This window comes from Myxocyprinus asiaticus, chromosome 47, assembly GCF_019703515.2.
Source record: "Myxocyprinus asiaticus isolate MX2 ecotype Aquarium Trade chromosome 47, UBuf_Myxa_2, whole genome shotgun sequence".
Taxonomy (NCBI): Eukaryota; Metazoa; Chordata; class Actinopteri; order Cypriniformes; family Catostomidae; genus Myxocyprinus; species Myxocyprinus asiaticus.
The window spans coordinates 21,787,318-21,808,743 of NC_059390.1; the positions used below are offsets into that span (position 1 = coordinate 21,787,318).

General features: G+C 43.3%; 1 protein-coding gene across 1 annotated transcript in view; it reads left to right on the forward strand.

Moving 5' to 3' along the window:
* LOC127436808 (membrane-associated guanylate kinase, WW and PDZ domain-containing protein 2-like) overlaps positions 1 to 21,426 on the forward strand; it is a 383,618-nt gene that overhangs the window by 338,225 nt on the left and 23,967 nt on the right. The gene's annotated exons all lie outside the window — the stretch shown is intronic.

A 21,426-nucleotide genomic window follows, 5' to 3' on the forward strand; every position in this document is an offset into this window, starting at 1 on the left:
TTTACGAATTTTCATGAAAGAGGCCCATTATATTTAAAGAAAGGTTCTATGGTAAATACAAGTTAAGGTCTGTGGGCAACTTCTGTGATATGCTGTTGATTACAACAGAAAATAAGTCTTACAGTCTTGTGTTTACAGTTTGCACCTACAGTGGAAGTCTCTGGGTCAAGACATTTCAGATGGGGCAATCTTTCAACTCCTGTCATGACCATGTAAAGACGCTTTACCCTGTAGCATTCACAAGATACATTCAAGGATAACAAAAAGGGACATGACGTAACAATCCGCTAAGTACTGTTTACGTGGACCAAACTCCACCCATAGGAATTAAATTAATGATGCACAACCAGAAGTTCATCCACCTAGAAAAGTAGTCCCACATTAAAAGGACATTTTATACAGCGTTATAGCTCAAATGGAATAATTGATATAAGCACTTTATCAAAAATATGAGCTGCAAATTTCTGCTTTTAAACCATCTGGAATGCCTAGTCCCATTGACTTCCATTGTACGTACTATGTACTTATTTTTGTTAAACACGATTTTTTATTTATGTTTACAAACTGAGGTTAATATTACTGTCTGTGGCAATTGACAGCATGCCAAAAATGCTGTCAATAAAGCTTAACTTGTTTTGAATGTGGAATATCCCTGACTCATTACTGATTTGAAAGGTAAGGGTTTGTTAGTTTCTGACAGTTACAACAATTACAGCTGGTTGTAACATGTGTATGCTTGTCATATATAGGGGATGTATGAGGTAATGAAACAGGTTCTATAAATCCACTACTGCTTGTAATACGTCTACTATCTCTCTCTCTATGGCTTGTCCACACTGTCTAATATTTCTTGGTATAGCTAAGGCTCATTGCCTCTATCTGACTCACTCTCTCATTCTTATCTGCCCTGGACAATCGTTTCTCCCCCTCCATCTCAGTGGAGCAGTAGAAGGAATGTCTGGCTGCTGACTTTATTGGCTTACTGTTTGATCAAAGAGAGGCTTCAGACCAGATTTAGACGAACCCTTACTAGCTTGTCTATCTCTCTCTTTTTTTCTGATTTCTTTCTATCTCACTGCAAAAAAATAAATAAATAAATACATTTAATCAGTTTTATTTTTTTATTTTTTTTTATTTCCAGTAAAACTAACTAAACATCTTTAAAACAAGATAAAATAACTTTTTGTGTACGAAAAAAAAAACTTGTTTTCAGAGAATATGTCTTGAATTAAGTTTATTTTTTCTTACCCCTTTGGAAAATGTTTTTTGTTGTGCTAAGCATAAACCTCACTAAATTTGGTCATCCAAAAAATTTAAAAAAAAATACAAATCCAAATACAAATCTGCTATGTTTTTTAGAAAATTGTATTTCTTGGGTAACAAAAACCCAAAACAATACTTAAATTAAAATAAAATAAATACATACATACATACATACATACATACATAAATAAACGAATAAATGAATAAATGAATAAATGAATAAATAAAATAATAATTATTCAAACAAAACAAAACAAGTAAGTATATAAATAGGGAGTACATGTTACAACAAATGTGATATCACCCATACACATTTCCAGTACAGTAGGGACTGAAAAATGCATATTTGTTCCACCTTAACTACACTGCAAATGTCATTATGACAAGTTATAAAAGGAGTCACCAAGCACTTTCAAATTTAGCTTCTTTACTCTAAAGAATATGATATCTTTTCCTTTGCAATCTATGTGGACGTCTCTTTTAGCCACCAAAATGTAGTGGGCCTTTCAGCTTCTTTTCCTAAAGATGGCAATGAACTGTTTAGCCTGCCAAATGCACATATCTATTAATACAATACGATATGATATTCATCCCCAGAGGGAAATTGAGGCGTTACAGCAGAGACATAGATACCACAAAACAGAACAATAGCAATATAGTAAATGCCACATAATACAATAATAAATATGAAAAAAGACAAAAACATTACAGTAAATAATCAATCACCATCATCATACTGCAGTAATAATACTAATATAAATTTAAAAATGTAACTTGCAGGAATGTTAATTTCTGTAAAAATCACAGTGCTTGTAATTCACATCCGATACACACATACACACACACACACAATATCATTCTAAATATATATCCAACAGCCTTGCTGCTCATAATAGTGTTAATCAATGCATAGAATCCAATATATTAAAAAAGTTAAAAATATAAATTAATAACAATTTACGCAGTATATACACAATTAAAACAGTGTGCTTTATATGTGTATACTCTTATATCTGAATATCCTTTTTAATAATTTAATTTTGTTAAACATGACACAATTCAATTTGATGGAATTTTGTTATGAAATTGAAATGCCTAAATCTTACAAATAGGCTATATATATATATATACACTATATTGCCAAAAGTATTCGCTCACCCATCCAAATAATTGAATTCAGGTGTTCCCATCACTTCCATGGCCACAGGTGTATAAAATGAAGCACCTAGGCATGCAGACTGCTTCTACAAACATTTGTGAAAGAATGGGCCGCTCTCAGGAGCTCAGTGAATTCCAGCATGGTACTGTGATAGGATGCCACCTGTGCAACAAGTCCAGTCGTGAAATTTCCTCGCTACTAAATATTCCACAGTCAACTGTCAGTGGTATTATAACAAAGTGGAAGTGATTGGGACTGACAGCAACTCAGCCACGAAGTGGTAGGCCACGTAAAATGACAGAGCGGGGTCAGCGGATGCTGAGGCGCATAGTGCGCAGAGGTCGCCAACTTTCTGCAGAGTCAATCGCTACAGACCTCCAAAGTTCATGTGGCCTTCAGATTAGCTCAAGAACAGTGCGTAGAGAGCTTCATGGAATGGGTTTCCATGGCCGAGCAGCTGCATCCAAGCCATACATCACCAAGTGCAATGCAAATCGTCGGATGCAGTGGTGTAAAGCACGCCGCCACTGGACTCTAGAGCAGTGGAGACGCGTTCTCTGGAGTGACAACTCACGCTTCTCCGTCTGGCAATCTGATGGACGAGTCTGGGTTTGGTGGTTGCCAGGAGAACGGTACTTGTCTGACTGCATTGTGCCAACTGTGAAGTTTGGTGGAGGGGGGATTATGGTGTGGGGTTGTTTTTCAGGAGCTGGGCTTGGCCCCTTAGTTCCAGTGAAAGGAACTCAGAATGCTTCAGCATACCAAGAGATTTTGGACAATTCCATGCTCCCAATTTTGTGGGAACAGTTTGGGGATGTCCCCTTCCTGTTCCAACATGACTGCGCACCAGTGCACAAAGCAAGGTCCATAAAGACATGGATGAGCGAGTTTGGTGTGGAAGAACTTGACTGGCCTGCACAGAGTCCTGACCTCAACCCGATAGAGCACCTTTGGGATGAATTAGAGCGAAGACTGCGAGCCAGGCCTTCTCGTCCAACATCAGTGTCTGACCTCACAAATGCGCTTCTGGAAGAATGGTCAAAAATTCCCATAAACACACTCCTAAGCCTTGTGGAAAGCCTTCCCAGAAGAGCTGAAGCTGTTATAGCTGCAAAGGGTGGGCCGACGTCATATTAAACCCTATGGATTAAGAATGGGATGTCACTTAAGTTCATATGCGTCTAAAGGCAGGTGAGCGAATACTTTTGGCAATATAGTGTATATATATATATATACTTATATATATATACACTGGAGGCCAAAAATGTGGAATAATGTACAGATTTTTTGGAAATTGGTACTTGAATTCACCAAAGTGGCATTCAACTGATCACAAAGTATAGTCAGGACATTACTGATGTAAAAAACCAGCACTATCACTATTTGAAAAAAAGTAATTTTTGATCAAATCTAGACAGGCCCCATTTCCAGCAGCCATCACTCCAACACCTTATCCTTGAGAAATCATGCTAAATTGCTAATTTGGTACAAGAAAATCACTTGCCATTATATCAAATACAGCTGAAAGCATTTTGGTTCATTAAATGAAGCTTAACATTGTCTTTGTGTTTGTTTTTGAGTTGCCACAGTGTGCAATAGACTGGCATGTCTTAAGGTCAATATTAGGTCAAAAAGGGCAAAACAGAAAAAGCTTTCTCTAGAAACTCGTCAGTCAATCATTGTTTTGAGGAATGAAGGCTATACAATGCTTGAAATTGCCAAAAAAAACTGAAGATTTAATAAAAAGGTGTACACCACAGTCTTCAAAGACAAAGGTCAACTGGCTCTAACAAGGACAGAAAGAGATGTGGAAGGTCAGATGGACAACTAAACAAGAGGATAAGTACATCAGAGTCACTAGTTTAAGAAATAGATGCCTCAAATGTCCTCAGCTGACAGCTTCATTGAATTCTACCCGCTCAACACCAGTTTCATGTACAACAGTAAAGAGAAGACTAGGGGGTGCAGGCCTTATGGGAAGAATTTAAAAGAAAAAGACACTTTTGAAACAGAAAAACAAAAAGAAAAGGTTAGAGTGGGCAAAGAAACACAGACATTGGACAACAGATAATTGGAAAAGAGTGTTATGGATCTTATTTCCATTTTGTGGGATCAGCTAGAGTGTAAGGTGCGTGAGAAGTGCCTGACAAGACAGCCACATCCATCTATGGCAAGTGCTACAGGAAGTGTGGGGTGAAATGTCACCTGAGTATCTGGACAAACTGACAGCTAGAATGCCAAACATCTGCAAAGCAGGGTTCCAAAAACTCTTTGAATTTTATCATATACCCACACACAATGAATTAGTGTTACTATTGAAGTGGTACATTTGACACAGGGGAAATAGACTTAATGTAAGATATTCTTTGAAAACAAGTCTTATTATCATGCAGTTTGCTTCTCAAGAAAATGTATCTTGTTTTAAGGATGTTAAACATTTTTACTGGAAAAGAAGACAATTATTATTATTATTATTATTATTAATTATTATTATTATTATTATTTTATTATTTTTTTGCAGTGCTCTCATTTTCCCTATTGCTGGTAAAGTAGTGGATAACATTGAATTTTCAATTCGTAAATGTTCCATTAAATATTGACAGTCCCTTCCTATTATCTACCTGTGTTGTTGCATGACATTGAAATTGGTCCGACCAGCCATGTCATACACTTTAGTAGCATTTTGTTTTATTTTCCCCCCTGATATTGTAAGTCAAGTTTTCTTGCACAAAAAAAGTCATAATTTAGTTTTTCATGACCATTTTCCACCCTCTCTCTGACCTGTTGTAACAGATTAGACAGAGGACCAGACTGAGGATCCATGTGCAGAGTTTAATAGAAATCCAGCAAACAATCCAATACTCAAATCCAAATAGAAAGAAACACGAGGCAGGCAAGGTCAAAGTATGTAGTAAATCCAAACAGGGCAGATAAATCCAAAACAGCAGACACAAAGCAAGAGTCAGTAAAACAGGCAGAAAATCCAAAAACCATGAACAATAACAGGCAAAATAGAATGCTCAGAATTGTAATATAACTAGCATGACTTTGCAACCAAACAATAGAGCATGTGCTCTATATAAAGCACCAAACAGGAAATGATTGTAGGTGCTACTGGTTGTTTAAATCAGTTTTACTATCAGAAATAATCAATAATTAATTGTTATTAATTATGGAATAATTAAATAACAATTAAAAAATAATTAAATAGAATTTAACTCATTAAATTCTATTCTCAGGGCACCACTCTTTGAAAAGAGAAAAATGATAGCAAGTTACTGATTGAGTCTCACAAAACAAAATCTACCCTGTAGGTTGAGTATATTAATTGTTAATCAAAATAATCAAAAAGGGGAAAAACTAGTTAAATTATTGCTATACAAATCTAATTGTAATCTAGTAACACCAATAAAATAACAGTACTCTGAGGTAACTTGGGAGTTCTTGACGTGGCAGAGGTTGGCTTCAACACAATATTCAAACAGGAGTACTTATTATAATATAACAAGATTTATTATAATCAAGCAGTAGTGAACACAGCCAATACTATCTGAATATAATCCAAAAATAAATCAAGGAAATCTAGACTAACAGTGGAGCAATATGCTAGTGTGTGTGTGTATGTGTGTGTGTGTGTGTGTGTGTGTGTGTGTGTGTGTGTGTGTGTGTGTGTGTGTGTGTGTGTGTGTGTGTGTATGTGTGTGTGTGTGTGTGTCCAGATGCGGTAACAAAGGAATCAAAATGGAGGATCAGGTTCAAAATGGAGGGTTAGATCCAAAATGGAGCTGATACCACATGAGGGTGGAAATGAGCAGACACACAAAGGAACTGACGAAACAGGCGGGAGAATTTGGTTCACCAGCCTGAGTCAAACATAAACCGTGCGCCGCTCACTCAATGAATATCAGTGAGAGAGAGAGAATGAGAGCGAGAGAGAGAGGAAAAGTGCATGCAATTTAATTAAGGGTAACCGCTCGTAACAGCGGGACTGAATTACTAGTTCAGATCACTCAACAAAACAAACGTAACCTCAAAAGAAAACTAAATACAAATCTCCCAACTCGAAACAGCAAGCAGAGTTTAACATAAAAATATACTCAAAACATCAGCATTTAGAATCAAAAATATGATTTAGTTTCACAAGAAAAATCACAGTTTCTAAAATAAATCTGCCCAGATATCAAGCCTTACTTGGGAAATCCTGTGTGATTTCAGTAGGGTTGTCCGTTGGAATTCCTGTTGCATTGAGCGGTCAGGAGAAACGGTCTGGATGGTCCCTTGTCTAATGCTCGTCAGCGAAAAGACGCATCTCTGCTTTATTCTTCGGATCCAGCGATGGAGAAGAATGCAGAAAGTAGTCAACGTTGAATGAAAAAGAGGGAGAAGGGAAACTGGTCGCCTTTCCATTTTTTCAAAATAAATTCACTGTTGCTTTACAGTGAAACTGAACCAGTTGTTATAAATATACTATAAGACTTGAACAAAGCTAAGTTAATCTTACTCTACCATGGCCAAATGGTGAGGTTAGAAAAACGTGGTCTCTTTGTTCTCAGTCCAAAACGGAGGGAAAACTCCTTCAGTACGTGCACAGTACAGATGTCCCTTAACAGCCAGGCAGAGCTTAGCACAGAGAGACCGAACTACATCTGTCCGCTGGTTTTATTGACAAGATGACGTCATCGGTCGTAGGCCGCTTTCGACCATTGGCGTTTGTGACTGGGTCCATGGGCGGGACTTCGCATCCAGTTGTGAATTTGTGAAGGATCCTGGGAAACTGAGTTCAATGTCTCTCCTTTGATTATAGAACAAAGGGCCATGCGGTCTCTGCTGCCATTTTGAGTGGGCCAAGGCCCTACACCTCCCCCCGTTGGTCTTAAGGTTGGGGTTCCTGCCACAGTCCTTGAGAGAAACCCAAAAGTTGAACAGTTCAGTCCTTGAGGACAACCCGAAAGTTGTACAGTCCATGTGTCCTGGGTTTGCATGAGCTTAGTTCCTGGAAACATTAACAGTTCATAAAGGCTTTTGATACCTGGGCAGAGTTAGGAGCAGTTAGTGGTAGAGAGGTAGACAGGAGCTTGAAACGCTGTGGTATGAGTGTCATAGCATCCAGTCTAGTGTGTAGTGTTTGGATGTGTCTGTGCATGGCGTATGCGATACCTGCCATGATGATCCAACCATTAAGGAGGAGCCCAAGGGCAGTCAAACTGATGGGGTGTACTTGATAAGCCGATAATTTTCCTATACGATTGAAAAATGTAGTCATGAGCCCAGTCGATTTGAGACTGAACTTTACTAATTTGGTCCCTTCAGCTAGAAGCTGTTGTTGAAGGGTGTCGTCAATTGTGAGATTGTGGCCTCTGAATGCATCCATCATCTCAATCTCTGAATCGTATCTCTCTGGACTGAGCTGGTGGAGGACAATGACAGCTATATGTACCGTGGCCCCTTGTGGGACCTTCAAGAACACCATTTGGTTTGGGATTGTTAATTTAGTGTTTGTGGCATGACGGTTGTATGACATTAGGATCTCGGTGGCAGGGGTACTGACAACCCATCGACTACCAGCTCTTTCTACCCTAGATTCTGTTCCTTCGTCTTTAACAGACATACTAGCCTGGCATTTTTGCTCTGGGGTGTCAGCCCTCAGACCAGACACAGGTGGTCGGTTATATCTCTGATAAAGGGGTTGCTGGGGCAAACCCAATGTATGTCCTTGGTGTTCGTACACATGTTCAGATTGGGAATAAGGTAGAGAGAGGGGTCATCATCGTGGTAGGCAAGCACCGGTGGTGTTTTGATATGTACATGTACATTATTCTTCCAAAACCCAACGTTCAATATGGATTTCAGTCGGTAAATGTTCTGTTTCTCTATAATGGGTAAGTTAAGGATAAATCCTATCTCTAGGTTCTGAGGATTTACATGGATGGGGATTGCATTGCCAAGGCTGTATGCCAGATGTATCTGAGAAGTTTGCCAATGCTGGTAGTGGCCGATATAAGGATTTGTTCAACCATGTTTAGGGGAACTAGGTAGGATGGGATCTTTCCCCCACTCAGGCTGTTAACTGACGTGCTAATTTCCCTTACAAGGTCATGCATTAGATCTCTAACCATTCGCACATATGTTATGTCTGATCTCACAACTTCTGACAAGGCATCCAGAGCATGCAGTGTTATTTAGAATTGCAGAGTGCATGTTTACAGTGAGTATGGTACCCTGTGGGGTTTTACCCAGATCCTGTAATTGTTCTTGTTGTAACAGGAGTTTCTCTTGGATTTCTGGCATTTCCTCATTAAGTCCACCCATTTGTCTTTGGAGTGTACCAAGACTGACGGAGTTGGCAGCCGAAAGGCCGATAGAGAACAGGGAATTGATGGCCGATGCTGCTACTAGTGTAGGGCTTTACTGGTTGTTCAGACGAGTATTACTATCAGAAATAATTAATAATTATTTCTGTAGTTATTAATTAATATTTAAGGTTTTTACGACTGTATTAGGCCTGCCTTTGTCTTCTATCTGAATACATGAGGCCCAACACTAGCAGACCACCAAGGAACTGCTTTGGTCATTTATTCCCACTGAGTTCTTCCTCAGTGACTAGGAATTTCTGCAGTTGTTCTAGGATGTGGACAGTTGTCAATTTGGCATGTTCAACTGTGTCCTGGGTTTGGGTTCCGCTTACCCTGCCCTCCGTCATCTGTGGAGGTAACTGGATGTGTTTGTGATACACATCCCAAGGGTCTAAACGAACGTATATTCTTTGGGTGCAGAGGTGGCAATGGGTGATTAAGAGCCCAGGACAATACCGGTTGGCAGGCCGGTTTCTACCACCTCATTGGCTTGTGTGAGCTGTAGGTTGAGGAAGATGCCAAGGATCCAAAGGAATTTCATCCTGAAACATACAAGAGTCTCGTTACCTTGTGTTTGCGAGAGTAGTCTTAAGGGTTAGTGCATGCTAATGTATGAGTAAAGCACGCTACACCCAACTACAAGAGACACTATTGCTGTGGGTCCGCTCCCCCTTGGAGTGGAGACTGTTCAAAGGGTTTGATCTTATTTGAATGGACCCATTTGTTCGTTGGTGTTTGGTTTGGCTTCGAGATATGGATTCGGTAAGCTACCGGGGAGAGCTTCCCTATGATCTAAAAGGGGCCTGACCAGCTTGGTAGGAACTTTTTGGCGATACCCACCGGTTTAGTGAACTTGAAGTAGAAGACTTTATCACCTACTTTATATTCACGGTCAGACGTTTTCCTATCATAATAGGTCTTTTGTCCTTTGACACTGGTTTCCAGGTTTGTTTGGGCCCAAGCAAACGTAGTTTGGAGGTGTTTGCATAACTCAGTCACGTACTGATATGCAGTATATGCGGTTGCAAAACTGACGTCTTCTGGACGGTACAGCAGATGCAGTGGGAGAGTCATTTCCCTCCCAGTCATCATTTCAAAGGGTGTGACCCCCGTGGTGCAGTGTGGAGTAGACCTGTTGGCCATCAGTACCAAAGGGAGTTTCACGCCCCAATCTTTGCCATTGCTGTTGACATACTTCTTGAGCATGCTGACAATGGTACGGTTGGTTTGCTCAACTTGACCTGATGAGTGGGGGTGGTATGCAATGTGGAATTTGGCTTCCACACCCAACATTTCCCACATTGTTTTCATTACAGCCGCCGTGTAATGAGTGCCTCTGTCCGAGTCGATTGAGAGAGGTAGCCCCCAAAGGCTGAACATATGGTTCATCAGCATGAGTGCTGTGGTTTCAGCCATGTCATTGGGTGCTGGCAAACACTCCACCCATTTTGTAAATGCACAGATGACAGTGAGGAGGTATTTGTTGCCTCGCGCCAACTTGGGTACTGGTCCAATCCAATCCATCTGCAGATTGGACCAAGGAAACATGATTCCCTTGACCTGCAGTGGAGCTCGATTCAGTGGCCAGGAAGGATGGAACTGACAACAGATCAAACATCCCTTTACATAGGCATTAGTGTCTTTGAGCATAAATGGCCATTACGCAACCTGTTGGAGGGTGTAGTAGGTAAATTTGTAGCTCCTGTGACCTCCAATGGGAGCATCGTGGGCATGTATTAGCATCACCCCCCTATGGTCGGTCAGAACGACCCACCAGGGTGGACCTGGACCATCGGGAACATAGACCAAAGAGCAGCCATCCATGTAAACCTTCGGGAGGTCTTGACAGACAGTTTCATCATAGTAATGATGATTTGAGGGAAGAGAAGGAGTGGTAACGAGGAAGGGCGGGGAACCTGTCTGTCCTTCACAGTCACAATGATGGCACTCAGCCAGGCCCTGACCCAAAGCCATTTTGTGGTTCTAAGCGTGCCTGACTTTGATGTCGTAGCCTTGTAGTGCCATCATCATCCATGACACAATGTGACTGTTGGACACTCGTCCTTCTCTTAGCCGCTGGCTATTGAGGAAGGAGACAGGCTGGTGGCAAGTTTCAATGATTAACTTCTGACCCCCGATGTAGCTGCAAAAGTGTTCCACAGCCCAGACTGTGGCTAGGAGGGCTCTCTCACAGTCGGAGAACTTCAGCTCTACACTGCTCAGAGGTCGGCTTGCGTAGGTAACGACTCTGTGCCAGGGCGGCGCTGAGGCAGTGGGAGGAGAAGCTCACCTCTAAATGAAACTCCTTATCCTTGTCTGGGTAGGCAAGACAAGGGGCTGAACAGAGCTTTGCTTTCAGTTCTCTGAAAGCCTGCTCTTGAGGGTCTCCCCATTCAAAGACCTTGTCTTTCCGGAGGAGCTCAGTAAGGGGCCTGGCTATCTCCGCATAGTCCTCGATGAACTGTCTGGAGTTGTTGCAGATGCCCAAGAAGCTCCTGAGTCCCGACACGTTGGTTGGGGCTTTGATGTTTCGGATGGCTTGAACTCTCCCTGCTTGGGGTTCAATGCCATTGGCACCCACCAATAAGCCCATGTACTCAACCTTGGGCGGCACCACTGACCCTTGGAGAGGGCCAGCTTGGCTCCTGCGCTGGAAAGCTGGCTGAGCATGTATCGTATTTCAGTCAGATGTTCTTCAAATGCCTGACTTCGCATGAGGATGTCATCCACATAGATCAGGTTGCTGCGGGCAGCAGCATCACTCATGGCTTTGTGCAAGAAGATATTAAACTCAGCTGGAGAGTTTGAATATCCGAATGGGCATCGGTTCCAAGTGAACTGTCAATTGCCAAAAGAGAAAGCCAGCTTGTACTGATCTACTGGGTCAACTGTCATTGTCCAAAACCCATTGGACACATTGACGGTCGAAAAGAAACAGGCTCTTTTCACCTGATCCAGGTGGATCATGGGCCATCGCGAAAGAGGGACCTGTTTGTTCAGTTGTCGATAGTCAATTGTCAAGCGCCACTTTCCATTTGGCTTCAACACCGGCCACAATGTTGAGTTGTATGTGGAGTTACACTCCCGAATAATGCGTTTCCTCAGCAACGTGTCAAGTATCTCTTGGATTGACTCGTAGGCAGCTAAAGGAATTCTGTACTGGCGTACGAATGTGGGTGGTGCATTTGGATCAGTTGGGATACGAACTGTATGGAGTTCAGTGATTCCATAGTCATTGGAATCCCTTGAAAAGATCTGTTGGAAGTCGTGAAACAACTTCCGCAGTTCTTGTCCTTGACCCTCTGTCGTTAAGGCATCTGCCTTAGTGAGTTGTTGTGCTATTTCATCCTCGAATCCCGGATAAGGTTCCTCTGGTGGGGAACCGGCTTCGTCACCAGTTGAAATCATGTCACCCGCGTGAGCAGTGAGGGCATACACAATCATGTCCATTTCCGTGCCAAAGGCAGTACTGCAGACTTCTTTACTGTGTAGCCCCTCATGACAAGCAACAGTGATCATTTTGTTCGGGAAGGTGAGAAGGAGGGGTTCGAGGTTCTCCCTCCTCGTCAAGTATGGAGGCAGCTCTCCAATCATGGGCACTATCAGCTCGAAGTCATGAAACGAGCTGTCGATCAGCAACCCTAATGGTCTACATGATTTCACAACAATTGGTATGTTTGTTAGGTTCTGGACAAGCAAGTAAGCTGAGCGGTTGTTGAGCTCAAGCAGAGATGTACCACAGACGGTCAGGCTGAGTTCCCAGAAGTATGGCAAGGGTTGGAAGAATGCCTGTGAACCAGGTATCATCTGTCCCTTGAGGATCATGAGGCGGACAGGGGCACCTGCAGTTCTAGCAGGGATAGTCAGGTCAAACTCGCTCACTGCCTGACATGCCTGAGGGATGGTCTGATCAGACAACATGTGTTCTGGATCAACCGCTGCCGGATGGTTTTCAATGCTTGCCTGAGACCATAGGACCTGGTTGACAGTGTCCAGTAGAGCACCTAACCTAACAAGGATATCGGCCCCCACGAGGAGTGAGGGGTCAAGTTGGGGAATCACACTCATGAAGTGTGTAAACCTCTTCTTTCCAATTTGAATGGAAAGAGCACATATCCCAATAGCATTGATGGGCCTCTGCGGTGACTCTGCAGAAAGAAGGCGGTGACTTTTGCGCATGAAAGACAGAGAGGAGCTGTTCTGACACAGCTTGTCGTACAAAGCTTGACTAACAGCAGACTTTTCAGACCAGAGTGCGACAAGCACATCAGGTACCAAGATACCGTTAGCATGCACGCCTCCAGCTATGCAGGGGCTGTACAAAGCTGGGTTTGAGTTTTCTAGTGAGCAAAGGAATGATTCGTGGGTGCTCATGGATCCGCCTAGCTGTAGTGTTGGTGGAGTCACAGATAACTCAAGAGGCTCAGAGCCAAGATGAGTCTGGATGTCTGGGTAATGACAAAACACTGACTCAAGAACAGTGTCTCAAGTGGTCTCTCCTGACTCTTGGATATAAGTGACCCGGTCGTCTGAAGCATGACGGCTGTGGGCTAGACGGACAGGATTCAGGGTTGCGACCTGGGCCCACATGTGCCCACAAAGGCAGTAGATCAGCAAGGCCAGTCGGTCCAGCAGGTCATGGCCGATAAGGAGTTGTTCTGTGTCGAAAGCACAGATGTAAATGGGATGATTGAGGGTCGTCTTATGGAAGGTGATATCAAGCCAAGCGCGTTTTGTGATGGGGGCTTTGTTTTGTGTGTAGCTGACAAGGCTCACATCACAGGACTCTGTCTGCAGTGGTTTACCAAGAGAGAGCATTGCCCTAGCGACTTCTGTGAAAGTCTCCTCGCACATTAGGCTGATTTCAGACCCAGTGTCCAGTAACGCATGGATGTTTATACACCTTCCTACTGACACTGAGGTGTATATGCGTCTGGCATTACCCTTGTGGACAAGGTCTCCCAAGAATTGAAAAAGCGGTGCACGGGTATTGGGCATGACTGCCACTGGGTGCGTCTGGGTCTTCCCTGTGTTCTTCTCCCAGCCTACAAAGTAGACTTTGGGGGAAGAGGAGGGAAGTGCATGGGCTAGTCACGCTGACGGACTGTCACCATCGGGTTTTTTGTGGCCATCGTCTGGCCCTTCACTTTTCTGGATAAGGCTCAGCTGACGCTTCAGATCACTCTTTCCAGGAAGCTCCGAATGATTCCCTTTATTTCCATTCCACTGTCTGGGCTTTTCACAAACTCCTTTTCTTTGGAGAGGGATTCTGATTTTTATGTTTTTTCTGACCCTGGGAGGGACCCTTGTGGTCAATCCCTTGGTTTCTCCAACCCCCCTGTGGGTGGTTTGGCAAGCGTTTTGGGGCTGCTGCTTTGCAGCTTACTCTAGGTTGAGATATTTCATAGCCCTCAAGCCCTAAGTCTGCCCTCTCTGAAGACAGGATGTCTAGGACTCTGACATCATCTTCTGGTTTATCAGTCGGACGCACGACTGTTTCCCAAGTCATTTGGGCCATCTTCCTAATTCCCTGCATGGTCGGTCTACCCTGTTTACACATCAGTGTAATGTGGGTTCGCATGCAGGGGTGGAGGTTATGGAGGAAGAGAGATCTGAACCCTCGCTCGTCTTCCAGACCTGGCTCATTACTTCCTTGGAAGTATGCATTTCTTAAATGCCTATAGTACTCCCTAGGAGGCTCCAACCGCTTCTGTTGGATGCGGATGGCACTGAGGGTGGCTGATGTTTCATCAGTATATGGCGAGTACTCCTCGCACAGAACCCTGCAAAGCCTCGGATAGCTGTCACGAATGCGTGGCGGTTGAGTCTCGACGAAAGCGTGGACACTTCCGGAAGTTGTTTTCCAAATGAGTTTCAACTTCTCACGTGCCGAGGCATGAGGAAAGTCAGCAAGGCAATGTTCGATTTCCCTAAGGTAATCGTTGACATTTGAATCTCGGCTTGCTGGGTCGAAATGTTCTATGTCCTTCGCAAAGGAGTCAAGCTGGCGCATGCGTAGACCTGTGTCTTGGTCCCGCTTGTATCCATCTGACTCATCAGAGGATGAATACCAGTGCCTGCCCCCATTGCCATGGCGTTGGGTGAGGCCACTTCCTCCTTGTGGTGTGGAAGGCGTCCTGCTGGGGCGGGGTCTAAAAGATGCCTGAGGGGAAGATTGCCGAAATGTGGCCTTGCCCCCGAAATGTGGTGGACTCATGTCCCGAACAGGGATGCGCTCTAACTCCGGGAGTTGGAGCAATGGTTTTGAAATACTACCTGAACCAGGGTTAGGGTATTTCACCGTAGCGCCATCCTCTGAGTCCTCTGCCCCACTCTGGTCAAAGATGGGGTAGCAGAGCGCTTCTTGAGCTTTAGCCCGTATGTCTCGACTCTCTTGCCGGACTTGGTCATCAGCGACCTCTCGGCTTTCTTTTTCAGCTGACTGGAGTCTTCCTACACTCTCCTCCAGCATAGTATTTGTAGTCTGGAGGTCTCGATGTAAAGCGTGATTGCTTGCATCAAGCCGACTACACTGGGCTGTAAGTGTCTTTACCTCACCCTTGAGTGTTGCTATTTGCAACTGGGCCTTGTGGTGGTAAAGTAGAAACAGCCTACCAACTACCTCCTGGATAGTGGTTACCTTCCCTTGAGGATCGTGTGCATTATCTACCACGGCGGCCATTTCAGCATCACACTGAGATGGTGTATCTGTTAAGCTCCTCCCTTTTTTCTCTAGAGACAAGGAGGAGGTCAGCGACCCAGTTGGACAGTGAGCTTTCCTCACCTGACCTGGGAGCTTCAGCTCCGGATGCTGATGGGGACTGGCTACTCATATCTCCCTGGTTTGACAGGTGAGAGGATGATGTCCAGTGGACCCCTATAGGAACTCTTTATGAGTTCACAATTCTGAAACCTTAGCTGAGTTTTGAGGGTGGAGACTTACGACACCTGTTGCTCTGTGGAAACACTGACGCACCAGTCGTTATCCTGAGAAAAGAATGCACAGGGGGAACCACTTACCTGTCACTCAGGAGCAACTGCTTTGTATTATTAACTATTCCTTGAGCTGCTAATTTGGGTGTTAATAATCACAGTATGACTATCAGCACGTCAGACTACTTTGTTAGTATCTAGTGAAAGAATCTCTCAAACACAAACAGAAGGAGTAATGAATTAGTACCAAACTAGCAACCACTAACACAACACTTGCAATGATTCACAACCACAACCGGCCTTGTGTCTTAGCAGTTTGAACTTCCTGTAGAAAAAGGAAACCAAGAGGGGAAACCTTTGGCTACTCTAAAATATTTAGGAGTTATTTGCAAGAATATTGGAGGAAGCCAACAATTATCACAACCTCACACGGGGCACCAATTATTATGTAAGTACTCCTGTTTGTTTTTGTTTGAATATTGTGTTGAAGCCAACCTCTGCCACGTCAAGAACTCCCAAGTTACCTCAGAGTACTGTTATTTTATTGGTGTTAGAAACTAACTGTAACTAGATTACTATTAGATTTGTATAGCAATAATTTAACTAGTTTTTCCCCTTTTTGATTATTTTGATTAACAATTAATATACTCAACCTACAGGGTAGATTTTGTTTTGTGAGACTCAATCAGTAACTTGCTATCATTTTTCTCTTTTCAAAGAGTGGTGCCCCGAGAATAGAATTTAATGAGTTAAATTCTATTTAATTATTATTTAATTGTTATTTAATTCCATAATTAATAACAATTAATTATTGATTATTTCTGATAGTAAAACTGATTTAAACCACCAGTAGCACCTACATGATGACATCAAAGAGAGTCAGAGTTCAGAATTCGGATGATGAGAACCTCTGGTGGTGTGGAGTGAGGGTTGCTGGCACAGACGTTACAGAATCCCCCCCACCTCTTTAGGAGCGCCTCCAGGCGGCACTCTTCTCCTCGATCTACCTCTAGATTGAGGAGCATGCTGATCAGGGTGGTTAGTGTGGAAGTCGGTAATCAGAGACGGATCTTGGATATCTTCCGCTGGTACCCATGAGCGTTCCTCTGGGCCATATCCCTCCCAGCCTACCAGGTAGAACATCCTTCTCCCTCGGCGTCTAGAGTTGATGATCTCACGGTCGAGGTAAGCAGGAGTTCCATCGACCTCTAGAGGTGGTGGTGGAGGTTGTGACTCAGGAGATGTGGATGGCCATGCAGGTTTCAGCAAGGAGACACAATGTGGGAGAAATTCGATAATTAGCAGGAAGTTCCAAGTGATAGTCACAGCATTTATTTGACGTAAAAAAATGAAAGGGTCCTACAAACATTGGCGTGAGTTTTCTGCATGGGAGTTTCAGGCGTAGGTCCTGGGTGGAAAGCCAAACCATCTGGCCTGGCTGGTAATTGGGATGGGGTCAGCATCTACTATCCGCCTGAAATTTCTGTCTTCTGTCTTTCTGTCTAATGGCCGATTGGAGACACACATGAGCAGCATCCCAGGTTTGTTCACTTCTTTGGACCTAGTCATCAACAGCGGGGACTTCAGATGGTTCCCCTGACCAGGAGAAAAGAGGTGGTTGATACCCCAAAATGCACTGAAACAGTGTAAGGCTTTTGGATTAGTTGTTGAGGGAATTCTGGACATACTCTGCCCAGGGGAGAAATCTGCTCCACTGGTCCTGTTGCTGACTATAGTAAGATCTCAAAAATCATCTAATTTCTTGATTAAACCTCTTCACCTGACCATTAGATTGGGGATGATAACCTGATGTTAAACTGATGTTGATATTAAGGTGTTGGCAGAATGCTTTCCATACTCTACACGTGAACTGTGAACCTCTGTCAAAGATAATGGGTCTGTTCCAAAACCTAGTGAGCATCCTCCGGATGCAGCATTTTAAGACATCATAGGCATGCTCCTGACGTGAAGGCTGTTCCAAAAGGTAGGCATCTTAATTATGCTGCCTCTTAAGAAATCTCATTTTGACCAAATTGGTGGCTGGGTGGCTCAGCGATTAAGGCTCTGGGTTACTGATCAGAAGGTTGGAGGTTCAAGACCCAGCACCACCAAGCTGCCACTGTTGGGCCCTTGAGCAAGGCCCTTGACTCTATCTGCTCCAGGGGTGCCATATCATGACTGACCCTGCACTCTGACCCCAGCTTAGCTGGGATATGTGAAAAAAAAAAAAAAAAAAGAATTTCACTGTATATGTGCAAATGTATAATGTGTGGTAAATAAATATAATTAATTAATTAAATTAAATTCTAAGGTAGCATCAGATGTGTCCTTCCTTAGGTAGGTGATCCCAGAATGCACCGTGATGAGCTTGGCAGAAAAATAAATCCAAGATGGCAGATGAATAGAGAGAAATTTAGATTATAAATATACTTATAATCCTTTCAATTCTGAAAAGCATCGATAAATAACAGTTTAATATGATACAAAACCGACTATTTTACAAAAAACTGTGTGTGTTCTGTGCGTATTATTTATTTATTTTTTTATCCACTTTTCTCCCAATTTGGAATGCCCAATTCCCACTACTTAGTAGGTCCTCGTGGTGGCGTGGTTACTCACCTCAATCCGGGTGGCAGAGGACAAGTCTCAGTTGACTCCATCCGTGCATTTTATCACGTGGCTCGCTGTGCACGACACCGCGGAGACTCACAGCATGTGGAGGCTCATGCTACTTTCCGTGATCCATGCACCACTTACCATGCACCCCATTGAGAGCGAGAACCCCTAATCATGACCACAAGGAGGTTACCCCATGTGACTCTACCCTACCTAGCAACCAGGCCAATTTGGTTGCTTAGGAGACCTGGCTGGATTCACTCAGCATGCCCTGGATTCGAACTCGTGACTCCAGGGGTGGTAGTCAGTGTCAATACTTGCTGAGCTACCTAGGTCTCTCTGTGCATATTTTTGCTCATTAGAGGATTGCGTCATTTCCCTCGTGTCACCTGTATTGAAATCAGTTTCGAGTCGAGTGTCCCATGCCCTGCACGTGAGGAGCACTATTTGAATGATACACAGAGCTTCCGCCTATGTAGAGCGTTCCAAATTGCTCTCTTATGAGGCATCATTTCAGTAAGGGTGCTGCCATAGAAGACAGCTACCTATGTTGGCAGGAGAAAGCGAGGCAGCTCACTAAGTTTTGGAACAGACCTAATGTCCTCGGGTAGTCCAAGGGTCTAAATACCTGATGAAACAAGCCTCTGCTGTCTCCATAGCTGTAGGTACACCTTTCAAAGGTACCAGTTTACAGGCCTTGGAGAATCTATCAATAGACACAAGGATGGCAGTGTAACCATCAGAAGGGGGCAGATCCGTAATGAAGTCTACGGACAGATGTGACCAGGGGCGATGAGGTATGGGTATGGGCCAAGGAAAGAGATAGTTGAGACATGAAACTCACACTTTTCACCCTTCACATACAAGTTGTGCTCAAGTAATCTCTGTAACACTTGTCTGACTTGATGAACATGTTCCTCCTCATTGTTTGAATAGATCAAAATATCATCAATGTAGACAATCACAGAGTAGTTCAGGAAGTCTCGTAGCACTTCATTAATGAAAGACTGGAAGACTGAAGAAGAGTTGTTCAATCCATACGGCATAACCAAATATTCGAAATGTCCAGCATTAGTCACAAACGCAGTCTTCCACTCATCCGCCTCACAAATTCTAATTAGATTGTAAGCACCTCTGAGATCAAGCTTAGTAAAAATATGGGCCTCACATAGCTGTTCAAGTGCTGAGGGAACAAGAGGTAATGGATAACAATATTTTACTATGATCGTGTTGAGTCCTCGATAATCATTGCATGGACTCCTGCAGCTGCTGGTGAGGTGGATGGTCAAATGAAACCCAGGGAAAGTGCTTCTTGAATATAATCTTCCATAGCCTGAGTCTCAGAGAGTGAGAGAGGATATGCTTTACTCTTAGGGGGAGAAGTAACTGGAAGAAGTTCTATGGCACTGTCCCAGGAACGATGGTTAGTTGGTTAACTGGTAGTTGCATGGCTTCGACCTTGCTGAACACTTCGGCGAGGTCATCATTGTATTTAGAAATGGAGACCTCCTTGACTTCAGGGCTTTCAGTGCTAGTGGAACAAAAGGACAATGCAGGTAATGGAAGAGAATAGTTAAAAACAGAAAGTGGAACACTGAATGATCTCACCCTCCCTCCATGATTTTCTGGGTTATGGAGTTCCAACCATGTGTAACCAAGGATTAGTGGATTAGTTGATGAGGTAGGGAGTTATCATCTCTGAGCGAAAGGCACCTACTTGAAGCTTCACAGGGATGGTTTGGTGAGTAATAAGGCCCTTATCGATAGATTAATGTCAATTGCTGAGATGTGTAAGGGAGCAGAACAGTTAGCCAGTAGTATGTGTAATTGGTCAGCAAGCTGGGAGCCAGTGAAGTTAGCAGCGGCTCCTGAATCTATCAAGGCTGTTGTGGAGAAAGAATGAGAGTCATGGGTAATCATAACTGGAACTGTGAGGTCCTTATTCTAAATTGAAAGGACATTCTCTAGGAAGAACAGCAGTACTCGGCTTCTTTGGGCATACAGAACAATGATGGCCACTCTCTCCGCAGAAGAAATACAGTTGTTTACGTAGACATCTAGATTGTTCCACAGATGTGAGTCTTAAGTTACCCAGCTGCATTGGCTCATCATGTTGAGGGGCAGTGTTATCCTCTTTTATTAGTGTTTATTAGTGTTAATGTTCTTAAACAAGGGAGAGTTACGAATTACTTTGTCAATACAAATTGACAACGTAATAAACTAAGTTAAACTGGTAGTCATCTCTGCAGGCGAGTTCTGGATTCAATCCCTCTCTGTAAACGGTCTTTAAAGCTGTGTCATTCCAGCCACGCTGAGCAACTAGGGTGCGGAATTGAAATTCATAGTCAGCGGCAGGGCAGTTACCTTGTTTAAGATGTAGAAACTGGACACCAATATCTCTTCCTCCTGTGGGATACACTGTCACCCAGTCCTCAGCCGTTCCTCCGCCCTCTGCCGGATGATACAAAAACCTCACAGAACTGCTGAAGGAAGATGGAGTAAGATTGTCGAATTCCCTGTTCATTATCCCAGACCACTGCAGCCTAATCCAATGCCTTTCCAGTAAGTAGTGTCATGACGAATGAGACCTTGGCTTCATCATTGATGAAATTAGTTTGTCGTTGGGATATGTAAAGAGAGCACTGATGTAAAAATCCCTTACACTTTTCTGGACTGCCATCAAACATCTCTGGGAGCGACATTTTCGGGGATGCAGGAGGGATATTTACAGAAGGAGGTGGTTGAGATTGTATGTACTAGATGAGACGTTTATTAGTTTCTTGGAGGGACTGAAGCTATTGCTGGTGTGTATTAAGCACTTTGGTCTGACTTTGGTCAATGGTATCTTTAAATTAATATACCTCTGCTGGATGCTGATGAGGCAAAGTCTTCTGTAACAGATCAGACGGAGGCGCAGATTGAGGGTCCATGTGCAGAGTTTAATAGAAATCCAGCAAACAATCCAATACTCAAATCTAAATAGGGAGAAACACGGGGCAGACAATGTCAATAATAGAACAATAGAACATTGCTCTATATAAAGCACCATACAGGAAATAATGACATCAAAGAGAGTCAGAGTTCAGAATTCGGGTGATGAAG